The sequence below is a fragment of the Odocoileus virginianus genome, chromosome 14 (genome assembly GCF_023699985.2).
Source record: "Odocoileus virginianus isolate 20LAN1187 ecotype Illinois chromosome 14, Ovbor_1.2, whole genome shotgun sequence".
In the NCBI taxonomy this organism is placed as follows: domain Eukaryota; kingdom Metazoa; phylum Chordata; class Mammalia; order Artiodactyla; family Cervidae; genus Odocoileus; species Odocoileus virginianus.
Window position 1 is genome coordinate 51,775,413 of NC_069687.1, and position 21,357 is coordinate 51,796,769.

At 39.5% G+C, this 21,357-nt stretch overlaps 1 pseudogene; it reads right to left on the minus strand.

Moving 5' to 3' along the window:
- Positions 1-10,567: 10,567 nt before the first annotated feature.
- Positions 10,568-11,590, minus strand: LOC139038194 (histone-lysine N-methyltransferase SETMAR-like; annotated as a pseudogene).
- Positions 11,591-21,357: the final 9,767 nt, after the last annotated feature.

Here is a 21,357-nt window from a genome sequence, read left to right on the forward strand (position 1 = left end):
TCTTTCTTTTTCTTAAACTAGACTATTTCCTATATGGACTCATGTTTTTAAAGTGGCAGAAACATTTTTCTAATGAAATATTCTAAAGCTTCAATATATACAGCAAATATCCTGATTTCAATAGTCCTTAGTGATGTGAGCTTTGGAAAAATTACTTAACCTTTCTGAGTCTATTTTCTCTTCTATAAATGGGGATGCCTTGCTGCAAGGATTAAATAAACTAATCCATCTGAAGCTCCCAGCTCAGCATCAGACATAACAGACCCTTGATACGTGCTGCTTACTTTCTACGTTGCTGTCTCCTTCGCTTTCCTCCATTTATACCCAGTGAGCTCCTGCTGTGTGCCTAATACTTGCTTGGTAATGGGTGTGACAACAGCCAACAAGACCTGGAGCTTGACTTCAGCCTTAGAGAAGCCCTTTGCATTAGAGACTTTTCGTGTGGCTTCAAGTTTGATGATATAAGACTTATATCTATTAATATACCTATTTATCTATCTATAACTATATATGTCAATAAAATACAAGTTTTTATCACATGTAGTAGGCAGGGTTCCAAACTCAAGTTAAAAAGCATTGAAGAAGACAAGTATTTTTTTTTTTTAAGAAGACAAGTGTTTTTGTGTCATATTCATGATTGTTTGATATGCAGGGTTGCAAAGTCAAGTTTAAAAACATTGGGGTGCACCAAATTGTATAGGTTTCATTCTAGAACTTCCAGCCTTTAACCCTGGGAAAATGCACTATGACTTTCTAAAAAAATTCCTGGCAGTTCTGTGCACATATGAAGAGCTCTCACAGAATATTTGATTTGTAAATATCAAATCAGTAGTACACACATTTTCTGAGACATTAGAGGAAGAAAAGAGATTTCCAGCCAAGACTACCATTCTTTTGTCTGTACTTTCCTGTGTGGGATTCATGTTGGACCCAAAGATGAATTCAATGTTGACAGGTAGTAAAGAGGATGAGGGAGGCACTCTGAGAAGAAGAAAGTAGAAAAAGCCTACTTTGTTGTGGCATGAGCATTAAGCAACTATTTTCTGTGGAATATTATTATAGTAATTTAGTAAAAGAATATGAAGAAAACCTTGCATTCAGATAGTATTCAAAAGCTGGATAAAGCCTCCACAAAATTGTATTCTAAAATTTTTGATTTCTCTGTTGAGGACTTTTGTAATAATTCTCGATTTCACCCTTCTTATTCCAACACAGTGGACTTCGTAGGGCATTTTGGTTAAATGTGTGATTCCAAAGTTTTTCCCAGGCGAGAGGTAGGCATAGAATGGTAAGACTCATTTGACTGAAATCACTGACATTTAAAAGAAAACAGAAGCATGGCCAAGTTTGTAAAGGTTTAAATTTGTTTAGAAGTGATTTTATGTATGTACGCGGAAGCTTTTTTCACCGTTTCTTAAGCGATTTGGTACTTAGTTTCTTCCTGCCACCTCCCTATCTAATGTACTTTATTTCAGCTCTCCTAGGTACTTTTGCCAGGAGCCCAAGGCCTTCAGTCTCTCTGCTGCCCTCTCCCTGGCCTTCTGGTGTTCCATCCCTACCCATTTCCTTTCCATCTGTTTGGATGGGTCGCCATATTGGCTTTCCAGATGTTTGGGCTTGAACTAAACAAGTATCTATTTTGGATTCAGTCCCTGCTTTGCCCTTGCTGGAGTAGAGACTCACCAGTCTGTTAAATCAGAACTTATGGGAAAAGCTTAGAGGATACCGACAGGGCTTTGCTTCATTTCCCCTATTCTATACTTTTACAGGGGCTTCCTCAAAGTCAAAGTGCATCATTCAAGACTACAGTTCAGTGTTTCCCAATCTTTCTACCACCAATAGTCTCTCTTACAACTTTCTTTCCTTACCCCATTTTTTAAAAAAAGAGTTTTGTCTACCAAAAAGTATAACCAAGGTTATATTTCCCTATTAATTAACGTTTATGTTTAGCTTGATATAAGTATTAATATCTGCACTCTAGTTGATGTGAGTACAATCATGAACAAAGAAACTTGATGTTTTAGCCTGTGCATTTATATTTTGATAAATGTATTAATTATAAATAGAATTTTGATAATAAAAAGCTCTAGGACCCCAAGTGGATCAGGGATCCCAGAATGGGAAAATCATTTAAACTAAGAAATGATTCTAACGGTAAAGATTTCAGTACGTGGTATTATTTTAGGCTCATTGGGAGATTTTGAAGGGAAATGGGAATTTGACCTGCTGCTCAATTCATACTGAATGAACACTTGCCAGTATTTATTAACACATATCTTCCCTTACTCTCATGCTTGCTTATGTGTGATATGTATGAAAATTTTCTCCTTGTAGAGGTATAGTTTAGGGGGAAGTTTTCTTTGAAATATAATTTTGTATGATAATTTGTGATATGAACTTAATTGTCACTCTTCTCCAAAGTTAGAAAATAGTAGAGGATAATTTTAAACTAGTCCTAATGGGTTTCAAAAAATATGCTAAATATCAAGGATTGAATGATTAAGACCAGACAAATGCCAAATTTGTCTACCCTCCATTCCCATGGTTTTATTAGCACCATTTTCCAGCAGGGGAAATCCTTAACCACACAAGCTCTGTTTATTATTGAGGACTGACCTTTCTACTTGTGGCAATTTGAAGAAAAAAAGGACCTAACACTTTATAATATTTAAGGAGAGAAAAGAAAGAGTCTCAATTATTACAGGATGCAACAAACCAGAAAGTCAGGAGCTAGAGTGGAGGAATCTTTATAAATAGCTACAAGAAACACCTGAGAGTTAGTGTTGAAAGAGATGTTGCATATCTAAATTGCTGTCAGATTTTACTAATGGAAACACATTAGTACTAGAACAAATTGTATGGTTTTCAGATCTCAACAATAAAGGAGAGAAGAGATAAGTTTAGGCTTAAGAAAAAAAAATCACATTCTTGAAATGCTATATGCTAAAGAGTGAGAGCAAAAGAATTGTTTGAAACAGCAAGAAAGTAACTCTCAGGGTACTTGGAATAGGATAGCAGATATGAAAGAAGTCACTGTTGAAGAAGAAATTGTTATACATTTATTTTTTGAACTTAATTGGAACCAGCAGGTTTTTTTTTTTCTAAATAAGCACTTAATTTTAGAATTGTTTTCAATAAGAAAAATTGCAGTTGGCAGAGACTTCTCACATACCATAATTTTCTCTATTATTACCATTTTACATTAGTATAGTGTGTTTACCATAGTTAATGAATGAATATTGATACATTATCTCAGACTGATGTCCATACTTTACTTGAATTTCCTGCTTTCCCCTATGTCCTCTTTCTGCTCTCGGGTCCCATCCAGGATACTATGGGGCATTTAGTTGTCATGTCTCCCTTGGACTCCTCTAGGTTGTGATAGCTTTTCAGACTTTTCCTGTTTTTGATGACCTTAACAGTATTGAGGAGCAGTGGTCAGGTATTTGGAAGAATGTACCACACTTGGGCTTAGTCTGATGTGCTTCTGATGATTACACTGGGGTTGTGGGTTTTGGCGAAAAAGACCATAGAGATAAAGTGCCATTCTCATCACACACTATCACTGTGGCTCATCGCTGTCGGTGGGAACCCTGACTACCTGGTTTCAGTAGTGTGTATTTTTCAGGTTTATCCATTGCAGAATGACTTTTTTTCCTCCTTTCCCATACTTTTTTGGAATGAAGCTACTATAAGCAGCCTTTGCTAAAAAGTGGGGAGGTATTTGGAATTCTGCATGAGAGATCGTCTGCTCTCCTCACTTATTTATTTATCCAATCATTTATTCACACCAATGTGAACTCATGGATATTATTTCATATTTGGAGTCATAAATCACTATTGTTTTTGTTCAAATTGTTCCAGCTTTGGCAATGGAAACTCTTTCATGTGGCTCCTGTGTCCTGTTGACATACTCTGATCATTTTTAATTTTTTTTTTTTTGAGCACTTCCTTACTTCTGGTGCTACAAGAATCTCTAGTCACATCCTGTATATTTCCTGCCTCAGTCTGAGAATCAGCCATTTCTCCACAAAGCCCTGGTTCTCTTCCTCAGAGAGTGGTATTATTAATCAAGCTGTGGGGACTCAGTAGAGACTGTCCTCAAGTCTCAGCATGGGAAGAAAATGACCTATGAGCTATCTTACTCCCTAACAAGCCCCTCTCCCCATTTCATGGAAAGCCTGGAAAAATACAGAAAGAGGTCAAAGAAAATGAAAACCGACTGAGCTATTTGCCCAGGAAGGCTTGATACAAGAGATTGACTTGCAGGGGTCTGCAATTTAACCTACAGTAGTCATAAAATCAGTTCAAACATGTATTTTTGCTGAAGATATACTCAGCCTGGCATTTGCAATCCTCATTTCACCTCACCTCAGGAGAACTTGGCTTGCACAGCATAAGTGTGTGTGTGTTTATAGCCTGCAGTTTGAATTTCACTGCACACAATTTAGTTTCACTTCATAACTGAGCCTCTGAATAAGTGTGTTTTTTCATCAAACCTAGCAAACAAACAAAACCACCCTTGAGCTAAAAGGCATAGAATGCCGGCTATCCATGAACTCATTAAAATGCCCACTTGCCATGCTGTATAAGTGACCAGCAAGGTGCAAATCAGTCATTGCACAAGTCTTTGCTGGGGGAGCTGTATGCACGTTGATGTGATCAGAGGAGCATTGCAAGGGAAATTTGGCCAGCTGCTTTTGTAAGCCGTGATTCTCTTGGAGAGTGAGAAGGAAAAAAAGCTTTTAAAATAGAACTAACATAAAAGAAGCAGGTATACATTTGGATAATGATCATAGAGAGTGTTGTGTGTTAGTCACTCAGTTGTGTCGACTCTTTGTGACCCCGTGGACTGTAGCCTGCTAGGCTCCTTTGTCCGTGGAATTCTCCAGGCAAGAATACTGGAGTGGGTAGCTATTCCCTTCTCCAGGGGAATCTTCCTGAGCCAGGGATCGAACCCAGGTCTCTGACACTACAGGCAGATTCTTTACCGTTTGAGGCACCAGAGAAGCCCTAGAAAAGAGATAAGTCCCCTACCAACTTTATTGAATAAATAGGGGTAGCCCAGAACTGGAGTTCAGTTCTCTGACTGTGAGGCTGGTGCTGTTTCCCTGCTACCTTGTATTTAATGATTAAAGTCTTACATCTGGTTTATGTTCCATGTTCTTGGCAAGACAGGAAATAGGTCATGCACCTCTAAGGTTTCATTTTTCCTCCTGGGGAGACGTGCATAGCAGTAGAAAGCAGGGTATAATCTATGGAGTTATCGTTCTTAGCTCCTAAGATAGGCTTTGGAGATTTTCAGGTGTGCTGGATCCTCACTGCTGTGTGCAGGCTTTCTCTAGTTGCAGCAAGTGAGGGTAACTCTCTCCAATTGTGGTGTGTGGGCTAATTGTTGCAGTGGATACTTGTTGCAGGTCATGAGCATGCAGGCTTCAGTAGTTGAGGCTCATTGGCTCTAGAGCCGGGACTCAGGAGTCATGGCTTATGGGCTTAGTTGTTCCACAGCATGTGAAATCTTCCTGGACTAGGCATCGAACCTGTGTCCCTTGCATTGTCAGGTGGATTCTTATCCACTGGGCTACCAGGGAAGTCCTGGAAGTCATATTCTAAGCCTGGCACAGGAAAACAAAGATCAGCATAGGCAAAGGGGCTGCTAAGCTGAATATTGTTATGTACCCCACATTCTCAGCTTTACTATTAATGATCTTTATTTGATGTCCAAATCCAGGATGCAGTGTCATTTCCACAATTATATAAATTATATTTGGCTATAGAGATGAGACTGACTGGCATATATTAAAGAAGATTATTAAAAGAATATAACAATTAGCATCATATACTGAAGGACAGGAAATGCAATATGGCAAAGTTAAAGGGAAATTGGAATTAAAAGATTCTCAGAGTCCTAGAATTGGTCAGTGAGTCAGTAAATATTTATTAAGTACTGCCATACACCAGGTACATAGGAATACAAGAACAAAATATTCAAAGTCATTGCCTCAAGGATCTGATGTTATCATGGGACAGTTTGTTGTTAATATAATGGGACAGTTTAAACATGCAAATGGATTAACAGAATACCTTCGTCTACTGATAAAGGTTCTGAGGAAAATAACAGGGAAATGTGATAGACAGTTGTGGGGCAGGATGTTCTTCAGCTGAGGTGGTCAGGAAGGGCCTTTCTGAGGAGGGGACATTTGAATTAGGAGAGGAAGTCAGGCACCTCAGGATCTGGGTAAGACACTTCCAACTAGAGTAACAAGGAGTACCCAGCTCCTGAAAGAAAACTGACTTGAAATGTGTGAAGGATGGAGTTGAGGCTGGTGTGGTTCAAGTGAAATAGTCGAGGAGAGAAAGTAAGGGAATAATGTCAAAAGTAAGCAGAGGACAGATGTACAGGCCCTTGTAGACTGTGGTAAGAAATCTGTATTTTATGTGAATGCAGTGGAAATTCATCAAAGAGTGAAAAGCAATATAGTAACTGCTCTTGCTGCTATTTCTGGAACTGACTATAGTTAAAAGATTATTGGGACTTTCCTGGTGGTGCAGTCGTTGAGACTTCACTGCCCAGTGCAGGGGGTGTGTGTTCCATTCCTGCTCAGGGAGCTAAGATCCTGCATGCCTCATGGCCAAAAAACATAAAATAGAAGGAATATTGTAACAAATTCAACAAAGACTTTAATGGTCCATGTAAAAAAAAATCTTAAAAAAAGATTATTGTAGAAATTTAGTAAGAGATGATGATGAAGTGGTGGTAAAGAATTGCTGAAGGGTGGTCAGGGTCTGGATAAATTTTGGAGATAGAACTCTTTGGACTTTATTATGGCTTAGACATGGGATAGGAGGGAAGGAGAGGAACTGCAAATGACTTGTAGCATTTTTGACCTGAGCAACTCAGTGGATGTTGGTGCTATTTGTTGAAAAGAGGCAGACAAATAAGTCTCTGTCTGTCTAGGATGATGTGGTCTGAGGGATCAAACATCCTTTTGGCCATGTTAAGTGTGAGATAGTTTTCAGATAGCCATAAGTCAGTCGTGTCATGGACTGTAGCCCACCCGGCTCCTCTGCCGATGGAATTCTCCAGGCAAGAATACTGGAGTGGGTAGCCATTCCCTTCTCCAGGAGATCTTCCTGACCCAGGGATTGAACCCGGGTCTCCTGCATTACAGGCAGACTCTTTACCGTCTGACACTAGGGAAGCCCTTAGAGTGCCATAGAGAGGTGTCAAATAAGTGGTTGGATAAAAGCTGCTGATGCAGAATTGAGTTGTCAGAATTTGTTTACACTGTTTAAAGTATTGAAGGAGATTAACTAGAAATAGAATATTGAGATCAGAAAAGAGTCAAAGTCAGAATCCTGGAGGTCTGACCGCATTGAGAGCTCTGGTGGGGGAAAAGCCAGCACTAGAGACAGAGAGATTGGGGAAAGTAAGAGGAAACCTCAGTGTCATAAAATTAAATTGTTTTGGGAAGTATACACTCTGTGAAATGCTGCCAAGAAGTCAAGGAAGCCGAGGGCTTGGCAGCCTTAATAAGAGTTATCTCAATGAAGCAATGAGGGCAAAATACTCCTTGCATTGGATTGAGCAGAAAATTGGAGGCAAATAAAGGAAACAGTGAAGATGGATAACTTTTCCATAATGGGAGAAAAACCCTAGAATGTATGGGCACAGACTCAGTTAGAATTAATTTGATGGTGGGAAAATATTCTTATCTGATTGCATTTAGTTTCTCTGTGAAGTATGAAGTGAGATCTCTGGTATTTTATTCATGTCTTCTGAGCTCTTGATTTTCCGTTTTCCCAAATCACTGAGAGTAGCATCTTAGCTTTCCTGTGACTTTACTTACAAGTGTCTTTGGCTTGCCATGGTACCTATTCTGGCCTTAGACTGATCGATGTGACATTACAGCAGTGATGGTCAACATGGTCTTAACAATAGTTTATCTGTCTCAGTTCAGATTCTTGAGAAGGACGGCCACGGCTCATGCACGTCTGTTGACTTTAGGTCAGTTTTACTTCTGATTCTATTGGTTATGGTAGGAGGTCTTTGTTACTTAGTAGAAACATACAGCTTATGCCTAATCTTTCATCATGAGCTTTTCCAAAGAATACAGCGTGAATTGGATGTGAATTGGTATTAATTTCATGTGATTGCTGTGACAAATTATCACAGACATAATGGTTTAAAACAAATATGAATTTATTTCCTCATGGTTCTGGAAGCCACAAGTCCTAAATAATATTATCAGCAGGGCCAGCTCCCTCCTGAGGCTGCAGAGCAGACTTCATTCCTTTCCTCTTCTGCTCCTGGTGGCTGCTAGCATGCCTGGACATTCTGTGGCTGGTAGCTGCCTCACCCCCATCTCTGTCTCTGCTTTCACATTGCCTTCTCCTCCCCGTGGGTCTCTCCTCTGTGGATCTGTTCCTATACTCCTTCTGCCTCTGTTTTATAAGTGTATTTGTTGTTGTTCAGTTGCTAAGTTGTATCTGACTCTTTGTGACCCCGTGGACTGCAGCATGCCAGGTTTCCTTATCCTATGCTCCAACTCATGCCCACTGAGTTGCTGATGCCATCCAACCAGTTCATCCTCTGTTGCTGTCTTCTTGGTTTGTCTATGACTGCATTTAGGACCCATCTAGATAATCCAGAAAGGTCCTACTTTCAACCTCTTTTACTTAAGCACATTTTTTTTTTTTTGCCACATAAAGTAATAACACTCTTTTTTGTCATATGATTTTCAAAGTTCTAGAGATTTGGGTATGAACATATTCTTTATTTTGTGGGGTAGGTGGCGATACCATTCAGCACACTATAAACAGGTACTTGAAAATCTGAAACATCTTGCAGGGCAAACATTTTCTCCTCTTTGTCAAACATTTTCTAAAGGCTAGGAGAGAGAGGATGCAAGGGCTGAATTCAAGATTTTGAGTCAGTCTCTGAATAACCATCTTATCAAAAGATTTGTGATAACTTAGAGGTACTGCATCATAGTCCCACTGACAAATGGCACCAGTTGACAACATTTTGGTTATGTAGTAAGAGAAGGCATTTGAACCAGAACTTTTCTTCTTATTGAACTTCTATATTAACAAAATGAAAGGAACAGATGACTGTAGAGAGAAATTGACTATACAGTTCATCTTTGTTTTACAATGGAGTTACATCCTGATAAACTCATTATAAATTGAAAATATTTTAAGTTGAAAATGCATTTATTTTACTTTTTAAAAATTTTTTCCATTTATTTTTATTCATTGGAGGCTAATTACTTTACAATATTGTAGTGGTTTTTGCCATACATTGACATGAATCAGCCATGGATTTACATGTGTTCCTTATCCTGATCCTGATGAAAATGCATTTAATACACCTAACCTACTGGCTATCATAACCTCGATTAGCCTTCCTTAAACATGCTCAGAACACTTACATTAGCCTACGGTTGTTCAAGATCATCTAACACAAAACCTATTTTATAATAAATTTTGAATACCTCATGTAATTTATTTCATACTGTACTGAAAGTTAAAACTAGTAATGTTGTATAGGTACAGTATGGTTGTAAGTGTATTGATTGGGATCACGTGGCTGACTGGGAACTGCCGCTGCCCAGCATCAGGAGAGACTAGCATACTGCATATTGCTAGCCTGGGAAAAGATAAAAATGCCAAATTTGAAGCACCATATCTACTGAATGTATACTTCTTTCATACCATCATAAAGCTGAAAAATTTGTAAGTCAAACCATTGTAAGTCAGAGACTGTTTATATAGGTATTTTTTTTCATCTAACTGGGCTTTGGGATGTGTAGTTAAACAATTTAATAGTGAAACAATCAGCTTTTACCATGCTGTCCTTTCTTGTCAGTTGTCAGTCAAAAAGGGGAAAAATGTATAAAAATAGAAAGTAGCTTTTGGGTTTACAAAAGTATGAGAAAAAATACTTATAGCTTTATTAAGGCTGTTAGACTTATTTCTTCCACCACATTGTGTGTTCTTTGTGAAATTCTCTTGTCCTACTTTCTTCGCTCATGAAAGCAGTTACACTGTTGTTCTTGAGACAATCTTTCTTGAGGAAATCCTCCTTTTAAATAGTTATTTTTGTCAGCACTTTTCCCTCCAGTCATCCAACTGCCAAGTCCCGCCTACTAAATTAGAGGAGAGGAATTATTCGAAGTGTCCTGTCGTTGGTGGTGGTTCAGTCATTAAATTGTGTCCGACACTTGTGACCCAATGGACTATATATAGCCTTCCAGGTTCCACTGTCCATGGGGTTTTCCAGGCAAGAATACTGGAGTGGGTTGCCATTTCTTTCTCCAGGGGAACTTCCAGACCCAGGGATCAAACCTGCCTGCATTGCAGGCAGATTCTTTACTGACTGAGCTACCAGGGAAGCCCAAAGTTAAAAGTAAAGATGAAGATGGTCTTAAATTCCTAAAAAAAATTTGCTAAAAAATAAATAAAAAATTTATTAATAAGTCCTGTTATTAGGTTGGTACAAAAGTAACTGTGGTTTCAGACTATGAATTTTAAATTATTATAACTAGGCTCAAGCATATCTTAATTAATCAAAATAAGAGCCATTACAATCAGCACATTTTTGCCAACAAGAAATAAGTTTGTTTATTCATGTAGAGTAAAACTGCATGCTTCAGAATTCAATGAACTCTGGAAAGCATTTTCTGTCTCCTGCTGGTTGTGTGAGCATTTTCCCTGCAAAGCATTGTTAAGATGCTTGAAGAAGTGGTAGTCGGTTGGCAAGAGGTCAGGTGAAGCGGGTGGATGAGGCAAAACTTCATAGTCCAGCTCATTCTACTTTTGAAGTGTTGGTTGTGCTACATGCAGTCAGGCATGGTTGTAGAAAAGAATTTGGCCCTTTCTGTTGACCAGTGCTGGCTGCAGGCATTGAAGTTTTCAGTGTATCTCACTGATTTGCTGAGCATACTTCTCAGATGTAATGGTTTCACCAGGATTCAGAAAGCTGTAGTGGATCAGATGGGCAGCAGACCACCAAACAGAGACCATGACCTTTTTTGGGTACAAGTTTGGCTTTGGGAAGTGCTTTGGAGCTTCTAATTGGCCCAACCACTGAGCTGATCATTGCTGGTTGTCATATAAAATCCACTTTTTGTTGCATGTCACAGACTGATGGAGAAATGGCTCACTGTGGCATAGAATAAGAGAGGATACTTCAAAACGATGATTTTTTTGATTTGCAGTCTGCACATGAGGCACCCACTTATTGAACTTTTCCACCTTTACTATTCGCTTCAAATGCTGAATGACTGTAGAATGGTCAGCATCGAGTTCTTTGGCAACTTCTCGTGTAGTTTTAAGAAGATTAGCTTCGATGAGATGATCTTCTCTGTTGGTCATTGTCAACTTCCAATGGCTGCTGACTATGCTCCTTATCTTCAAGACTCTTGTCTCCTTTGCAAAACTTTTTGAATTATCACTGCACTGTACATTTGTTAGCAGTTCCTGTGCCAAATGCATTGTTGATGTTGTGAGTTGTCTCTGCTGCTTTATGACCCATTTTGAACTTGAATAAAAAAACCACTGTAATTTCCTTTTTGTCTAACATCATTTCTATAGAAAAATAAATATAAACTCAACAGCAAGTAATAAGTCATTAGCAAAAAACATAAAGCGGGAAGTGTACATTAAAATGATATATAACACAACCACATTTATTTAAGAATATATTCCAGTATCAAATGACAAAGTTCAACAATGCAAAACCACTGATTGCTTTTGCCGCAACCTAATAGTAACTTTCTCTTCTGGAATGACTAAAATCTCCAGTTACTTCCTATGAGAAGTACCATCCTCGTGTTTACATCTAGTCTGCCTAATTTAATGAAGTTAAACAGGGACCTGTTTGTTCTGTGGTTTGTGGAGTGTTCAGCAGTATCCACAATTACTGAGCCTGCTAGTTTTGCTCTTGTTCTCACCCCTAGGAATAATAACAGCCTCTAGAAGCTGTATGAAGGAGGATTGACCCAAGCTTTGTAGAAGAAGAACATGGAAGGTCTCCTCTTGGGCTGTTTAGCCCCTGAGGACTCATTGATCATTTCCAACCTCAGAGTGGTCTCTGGAGCCTATGACCTGCCTCCCGTGCAGGGAGTAGTGGCCACACCCCGGGAGTAATGGCATACATGCTCCTCTCTGTCTAGAGGCAACCATAAACCTCCTTGCAGTGGAGCCTTTTGGAATGGATTAGGGAGGCTTAGGCTTCTCTGGCAGCTCAGGCAGTTAAAAATCTGCCTTCAATGCAAGAGACCCAGGTTAGATCTCTGGATTGGGAAGAACCACTGGAGAAGGGAATGACAACCCACTCAGTATTCTTACCTGAGAAATCCCATGGATAAAGGAGCCTGGTGGGCTATAGCTCATGGAGTCACAAAGCGTTGGACATGACTGAGCAACTAACACACAGGGAGGCATATCTACTTTCTATAGTGTGAGGTATAGAGGATCTATTTGAATTAAGCAATAGAGAATTACATTACCAAAAGTACCCTTAGATGGCAAATGATCTTAGCATTTAAGTAAATTTCTGTACCATCTAGAGCTAGATTCTAGACCTGAAAAGGTCACTTTTAGACCTATGATACCAAGTGATTTTGACATTCTCTAGGTGTAGCCAAATATGCCTTGCTTTAACTAGCAGAATGTTTCTGTAGCAGAATATTTCATAATGTGATGTTGACTGTCCAACACCACTTTTCGATAAAACCTTCCTTGTTTAAGGACAGTAATAAAAATCCTTCTTTAGTTTTCTGTTTTTTTTAAGGCATGTTCCTTAGTATTCCCTATTTGGCCAGATTTTTTATTTCTTTAATAATTTTTCATAGCTTTCACCCCAAACTCTCCTTGACCCTATGTTCTTACATACTGAAACTCCTCATGATCTTCATAAATGGATCTGCCTGTCTTTTGGTGCAGTACAAAGCTTACATCTAGACAAGATATTACCACTCTCATTTTTTTTGCTTTAAGTGAAGATTATGGAAAACTGGCTGAGTTGTTCTGTTGGCTGATTTTATATGTCAGCTTAACTGGGCCATGGGGTGCCCAGATATTTGCTTAAACGTATGACTGTGACTGTGAGGCTGTCTCTGGGTAGAATTCACATTGAAATCAGTAGACTGAGAAAGTAGATTATCTTCCCCCATGTGGAAGGCCTTATCCAGTTGGTTGAATAGAATAAAAAGGCTGAGTAAGAGAATTCTTTCTCTTTATGCCTGACTGTCTTCAAGCTGGGACATCAGCCTTCCTCTGCTTTTATACTTGGGCTCAGGCTGGAACTTACACCATTGGCTTTGCCAGCTCTCATGCTTTGGGTCTTGGACCAGAACTATACCATTGGTATAGTCTCCAGCTTGCTGACTGCAGATGTTGGACTTCTCACCCTCTGTACTGCTTGAATCAATTCCTGATAGTAAATTTCTCACTATGTATGTATGTACCTATCTACTTACCTATCTTCTATTGACTGTTCTCTGGAGAACTCAAACCAATATATTTGTCTTAGGCAGAAAATAAATCTAGGACATCTACCCATGTCTGAAAATACAAGCCATCAAAGATTTCTTGAGTCATGCCTATAGTAGGACACAAGAGTCAATCTTAAGGGGCTCCTGCTGGCCAAAAATGGGAATATTTGAGCATTAAAAAATGACTGCCATAAGTCATGCTATAGATAAAAATAATAAACATTCATGATACTTTGAAAAGAAAACTGTATACCATGTTGGTTACCTTTGTAGGTTGCCAGAGCACAACCCAGTCTTCAAAAGAATGATAACTAAAGGGAAAGAATTGAATGTATCCTGTATTTCCTGTATAGACTGTATTTCATGATGTAATTTCATATATGTAAGCATATATATGGTAAATGTCCTTCCCCTGCCCACCCCCCACCTGCTCTCTCACTCCAAATTATAGACCATCAGGAACATACCTGGAGCTCAGCAAATTAGGTTTATTAATTGTTGCAGAGAAGGAAACAGGAAATGTGGGGCATCTCAGAGGGTGTAAGAAAGGATGTATTACAAGATCAGGGCTATTGTTAGATGATGATGGGGTTGATTAACTCTGGATTGGAAGGGAGGATAATTTTATGATTATTTTGATGCTGAAATTGAAGTTCCAGTACTTTGGCCACCTGATATGAAGAGCCAACTCATTGGAAAAGACCCTGATGCTGGGAAAGATTAAGGGCAGAAGGAAAACAGGATGACAGAGGATGAAATTGTTGGATGGCATCATCAGCTCAATGAACATGAGTTTGAGAAAACCCTGGGAGATAGTGAAGGACAGAGAAACCTGGCATGCTGCAGTCCATGGGGTCACAAAGAGTTGGACATGACTGAGCGACTGAACAACAACAAATTTTTATAAATCCTAAAGAATAATGTGAGGGAATTTAGTAAATCTTATAGGGCAGGCTAGAGCAAGGCTAAAGCTATAAAGCTACTCATATTATCTACAAAAAGGAGCATGTTTAGTATTTTTGTCATGTGCATGGTGACCTTGTGATAAAACAACATTATGAAGTGGTCTTGTTTTTCATCTCATTTCTTCAAGGTTACAAGGTGACTCACTGTTCTCTGAGGTTGTTTATGTCCAATAGGAGAAACTTGAGGTCTAGCTGTGAGTGTCAGGATAGCTTGTAGGGTTTAGGGTTATTTTTCTGTTTCTGAAAGGGCTTTATTATTTTTTATTTTTTAACCAGAGTAGTAGAAAATAAAAGCAGAGCAATGAAAGCTTTGGATAATCCCATGTCCAACTCATGAAATAATGGATGTAGGCAAGCAAAACACTGTTCATTAGGTGAATTGTTAATGGGGCACCTTATGATAGGAGGTCCAAGCTGGCATCAGCTGAGCCTCTGATCAAGCTCAGCATCACCAAATGTGGGAAAGACAGATGTTACGTGCCTCTTGATGCGACTCACAGCATGACCTTTGAAGTACTCTTGCCCCTAAATTTGAATCTGAATCTAGGCAAACCTCTAACCACCAGTTTATAGGAAACAGAAAGGTAGAGCATCCTTTTAACTTACACTGATTGCTCCATGATGAACAATCAGCTAAATATAGAATCTCTAGCAAACAAATGTCATGAAGAAAAGAGAAGAGGAGATATTGTAGATTTAAGGACACTTACAAAACATAGCAACCAAATGCAGTGTGTGAATTCTGTCAGGATTCTGATTCAAGCACATCATACCAAAAGACATTTTTGAGATAATCAGAGAAAACTGAGTAGGAATTGGAGTTAGGTGATATTGAGGAAGAATTATGAATGTATTAATCAAAATGGTAGTATTGTTATTTTAATACGTTCATCTCTGTTAGAGATACATTCTGAAGTATTTATGGATGGAAAGATAGGATTACTGGTATTTGTTCCAGAAAAAGAAAGGTTGGAAGGTGGATAGATGAAACACAAAAGACAGAACGTTGCTTAAAGCTCGGTAATGAGTCTATTGAGACGAATCATTCTCCCTACTTTTGAGTGCACATATCTGAGAATTCCAGAGCAGACTGCTTTTTAAAAATGATGAATACTGCTTTTGTTTCATATCATTTGACTTCCTGTCCTCCCTTCCTCAGGGTACCATTGCCCACTATTTAGAATTAAATAAGGGAAGACAGTTGGCTTCCCAGGTGGCTCAGCGGTAAAAAAAATCTGCCTGCTAGTGCAGGAGATGTGTATGAGACTCGTAAGTTGGGAAGATCCCCTGGAGGAAATGGCAACCCACTCCTGTATGCTTGCCTGGGAAACCCCATGGATAGAGGAGCCTATAGTCCATGGTGGTGTAGAGTTGGACACAAATGAGTGCATGCATGCATGTACAAGAGAAGTTTCTCAAGCAGAAATAGTTCTATTTTCTAAAGATCTGTTTCATAATTCCCAGATACTGCATTTGCTCATTCTCTATTTAATTTGGCCATTATGGGCTCTCTGGAATGACAAATGTCTCCAAGAGTTATTGATGGAAAATTTTATTTCTGGCCTCATTCATTTCTTCAAGTTTGTGTGTCCATCAAAATAAGAGACCTGTTATAAAAAGAATTGAATAGATTATAATATGGACTATAATTTTTACATGGTGGCCATCATATGCGGTATTTAAAGACTGAGCTGAAAGTTGAATGATCATATTATTACTTTGAAAAATTCTATGGGATTCACCATTTTATGGCATTTTCCACTCAGAAGTAAATCTTTTATAAATGTTCAAATTTTTAGAATCCTCACGGAGCTGGGATAATAGTCGCTGTCTAAAATGGATGGAGAATAAAAGCCAACCATAAGCGAGTATTACCTCGCCCTCTGGGGCTATTTTTAGTGTTAGTTTTGTTCTGAGAGAGAGAGGTGAATAACCTTGTCATCCGTGTCTCTTTACTAACTGTGCATCCTACTCTGTCTTTACCTACTTATCAGACTGGCGGTTTTGGTTTCTAATTCCTTTCAGATGTTCTGATCACCTTAAAGATTCTTAATAATTCATGGATACTGTCTCAATAAAATATGATGTATGTGCCTATAACCAGAGGAGCAGAATTCTACATTGTTTGTTATGCATGATGAATAGAATCATGCACAGTGGTTAGTTGCTCTTTTGTGGATTGTGTCTTTTGCAGTTTTGTGGGAGTTTTTATAAAATAGACTGGATATGTCTGTGGTTCCAAATTTCTGTGACATGGTTTTATTTATTTGTCAATCAAAATTATGTTTAACTTCATGTTATGATTTGAGGGTGACGTGTGGCAGCACTTTTGATTGCCTTCATTTAAAAAGTGATGTTAGTGACAGAAAAATGAAATTGATTTATTATGTGCAAGGACAAGACCAAATAGCACTGTCACTGAAAGTTCACAAATCTTTTCCTTTTATTTGGAGGGATTATTGATCTTCCTTCATTTCTTTCTGTGTATGAGACTAGGCCTGTGTTTTAGGGGATTCTGACATGGAAATAACCAAATAAGGTTATTTGCTCTCCCAAATAACTCAGTTAACTAGGAGTAGGGAGACAAAAAGAATGATATATGGGGCCTTCTGAGGGTTCAAAGCAGAGAATGACCAGAGTCTACCTGGAGGGAAGAAGAGAGATAGGGTTTCAGAGAAAAGTGAGGTTTAAACTGTCTTACAGAAGGAGAAAGGATATGCTAGACAGAGGCAGGGCTGTAAACAAAGCTGGGGAGACCTGAAACAGGACAGTCCATCCAGGGAAGTGCAACTAGTTCAGTACTCTGCAAGATAGTGTGTGTGTGTGTGTGTGTGTGTGTGTGTGTGTGTGTGTGCGCACACGCCCGTGCATGTGTGGTAGAAGGCAGGGTAAGCATGATGATGATTGGAGAAGTTATAGCGAGAAATTGTGTTGAAGATGTTAAGCACAGCTGAGATCAAAGAGGGCTCTGAGTGTCTTACTAAGAAAGTAGAACTTTATTCTTTAGGTGGCAGGGAACCTTTGGTATATGGACCTCTTAATATTGCCCTATCTCTGTCTTGGGCTTTCACCAATGGCCCAAGCACCCTTATGTAGTCAGAGACTCAGAATAATCTCTGAGCCAATAGTAATCTAAGCAAGATATGGACTGTGCATTTGTTTGTGTCAGTGTTCCTTGAGTAGTTGATGTAGCTCAAGATGAGGCTTTTGAGAAATTTGACACATTTCTTAATTTACACACTAGGAGCATGAGGCAGGATGACAATCTTGCATAAGTTTATTGCAGGTAGGATTTGTTTAGATACATAGGCTTTCCAAGATGTCATATGAACTAGTCCTTCTAGAGGGACTCTGCTTGAATTCCATGCAATAACTTGATATAAGAACTTGTAGATCTCTTCTGCTTTCTTTCTGTCTTCACACTTAGATGAAAATTTACTACTATTTTTGTCTTTTGCTTTAAGCTGTATATTGCCTATACTTTGTTCATGATTTTAAGAGGGGACTTAATTTGCTAATATTTTCATTTGCAATTCAAGGTTCTGAAATTATAATTTAGTCTTTAATTTATATAGAAAAGCAAAGAGCTTAGGTGTCAAATATTCCTGAAATAACAGTTCCAATTAGTTCTTTGATGAACTTCAGAGCAAACGATTACTTGTTGTCCTTGAGAGAAGAGTGTGTTGATTCCAGTTTATGCTCCAAATTTCTCTTGAGAGTTGGAAGGGGAAGCTCTGTCATGGTAATCCAATTACCTCAGTTAATCAAGCAAATTGTCAGCTTCTTGAAGGGCATCAGATCAGTTCAGTTCAGCCGCTCAGTCATGTCCGACTGTGACCCCATGGACTGCAGCACGCCAAGGTTCCCTGTCTATCACAAAATCCTAGAGCTTGATCAAACTCATGTCCATTGCGTCGGTGATGCCTTCCAAGCATCTCATCCTCTGTCGTCTCCTTCTCCTCTTGCCTTCAATCTTCCCCATCATCAGGAGCTTCTCCAATGAGTCAGTTCTTTGCATCAGGTGGCCAAAGTATTGGAGTTTCAGCTTCAACATCAGTCCTTCCAATGAATATTCAGGACTGATTTCCTTGAGGATGGACTGGTTGGATCTCCTTGCCATCCAAGGGACTCTCAAGAGTCTCCTCCAACACCACAGTTCAAAAGCATCAATTCTTCAGCACTTAGCTTTCTTTATAGTCCAACTCTCACATCCATACATGACCACTGGAAAAACCATAGCCTTGACCAGACAGACCCTTGTTGGCAAAGTAATGTCTCTGCTTTTTAATATGCTGTCTAGGTTGGTCATAACTTTCTTTCCAAGGAGTAAGCACCTTTTAATTTCATGGCTGCAGTCACCATCTGCAGTGATCTTGGAGCCCAAAAATATAAAGTTAGCCACTGTTTGCACTGTTTCCCCATCTATTTGCCATGAAGTGATGGGACCAGATACCATGATCTTAGTTTTCTGAATGTTGAGTTTTAAGTCGACTTTTTCACTCTCATCTTTCATTTTCATCAACAGGCTCTATAGTTCCTCTTCATTTTCTGCCATAAGGGTGGTGTCATCTGGGCCTCTTCCTGTGGCATCCCCATGTGGTCTCTAGCATGGTGGCCTTGGGGTAGCAAGACTTCTTACGCAGTGGCTCAGAGTTCTGAGAGTGAGTATTCCAAAACACCACGGTAGAGGTTGGAAGGCCTTTTATAATCTGTTTTTGGAAGTCAGGCAGCATCACTCTGTCATAATTGGTCTCTCAGAGCCAGCCCCCCTTCAGCATGGGAGGTGACAGCACAGATGTGAATACTGGGTGATGGGCATTATTGAGTGCAGGAGTCGGGGGCATTTTGGAGACAGGCTACCACACTGAGTCATTACCCAGGCTGGTGAGTCCCTCTTCTTCAGTTCACTGTAATGACTCTTCTTAGAACTGATGAAGAGCTAGCTTTCTCCCAGGCATCTCCCTTTCCCCACCCCACCCTCATCTCTTTCCCTTCCAATATTTTTTCTAGGGAAGCTTGAGATATTTAATACTTAAAAAGTTCTATCTGATCACGACTGTTTATGTTTAAAAGCTTTTCTCTGGCATACTATTGATCTTAGGCTAAAGACCTTCATTTAGCAAATATTTATTGAGTGCTCACTCTGTCTCCAGCAAACATTCCAGGCCCCCGGGATTTCACAATGAACAGACAGAAACTCCTGTCCTCATGGAGCTTGCATTCTGGCATGTGTGTGTGTGTGTGTGGACCAAAGTAAATAAGTACAAGTATTTTCTATGATGTGTTAGGGATAAATAGAAGCTAGGTAAAAGAAAGGGAAAGGATGGGGGAAAGCCTCATTGAGGGGACAGCATTTGAAAAAAAAAAAAAAAACCTCGAAGTAGGTGAGAGTGGGAGCCACATGGGTATTTGAAGAAGAGAATATGTGCAGAGGGAGGATCAGGTGCAAAGACCATGAGAGGAAAGCATGTGTGGCCTTCCAGGAAAGCTGGGATATCGAGTCTGGGGCATGCAGAGTGAGAATGAGAGTGATGGGAGAGAAGTCAGAGATCTAACAGAAAACTAGACCACATCGGGCCTTGCAGAACATAGAGTGCACTTCACTTTTCACTCTAACTCAGATAGGGAGCCTTTCAAACTCCTGCTTTAAAAGGATTGCTCTTAGCAGGCCAAGGGAAAAATAGGAAGACTGTTTTCATGGCTACTGCAATAATCTAGGAGAGAGGAGATGCTGGCTTGGGCCCAAATGGCACAGTAAAAATGATGAGAGTAAAGGATATATTTTGAAAATAGGATGTATAAATTTTGCTGATAAATTCAACTTAGGGTATGAAAGAAAGAGGAGTCACAGATGATGTCAAGCAACTCAAAGGATAGAATTGCTGTTGATTGAGGTGGAGGGATCTATAGGTAGAACAGTTTAAGAGACGCCTTAGTTTGGGTATGTTAAGAAAAAAATCTTTCACATAACCTTCAAAGCCATGTGACCTCACCCCTGACATACCCTAAACCCCAGACCCCATGCTTCCCCCACTCCATGCTTTAGTCTCATTTTCTTGAATGACCAGTGCCTCCTTCCCGCTTAGGGCCTGTACAAGGCTTTTTCTTCTGTCAGGTATGCCCTCCCTACTCCCCCTCAGCTAGTTAATCCCTAGTCCTCCAAGATTTGCTCAATTATTACTTTCTCAAAGAAGTGTTCATGATCTCTTTATCTAGGTTTATGTTCCTACAGCACCCTGGAAGTGTATTTAGTGTCTGAAGGTTACTGCTGCAAGGGTGTATGCTATGTGGGGAGATGGACCCATCCTGGCTCCTCCCTGCAGTTTCCCCATTGCCCGCATGGTGCCTGCAGCCTGGTAGCGCTCAATTGTTATTTTAATCATCCCCTTTATTCATTCAAAGACTATACCACAACCCACAATTCTTATTGTTTTAACAGATTGGCTTAAACTACTTTCTAGTGTAGAATCTTTAGGAGGATAGACACTGGGCTGATGGCTCTGGAAATCCTTTCAAATGCCTGAGGATACTTTTTTTTTTTTTTTTAGTATTAGCAAGGTCATATTATATTCAGATTTGTCCAAGGACTTTCTCCATTTGAAACCCCCCTAAAACTCTCAGAGGCAGATCAGTTAGTGGAGGGAGGGTATCACTGGCATTCCCCTCACTCTGACTGCCATTTCCTAACGTCTTACATTTTCCTACACGTCACAGCTCTCAGATCCTATTTCTGAAAAGCTTAGGCTCTTCCAATGAAAAGAGATGCTGATTCACAGTTAGTGAAATGTCATTTCAATTCTTCCCTACCCTTCATGGAGAATATTTGTAGAAGTGACTTTTCAGCACAGAAGGTGAGAAAGGAAATGGAAGTTATCTGAGAGATAGAAGGC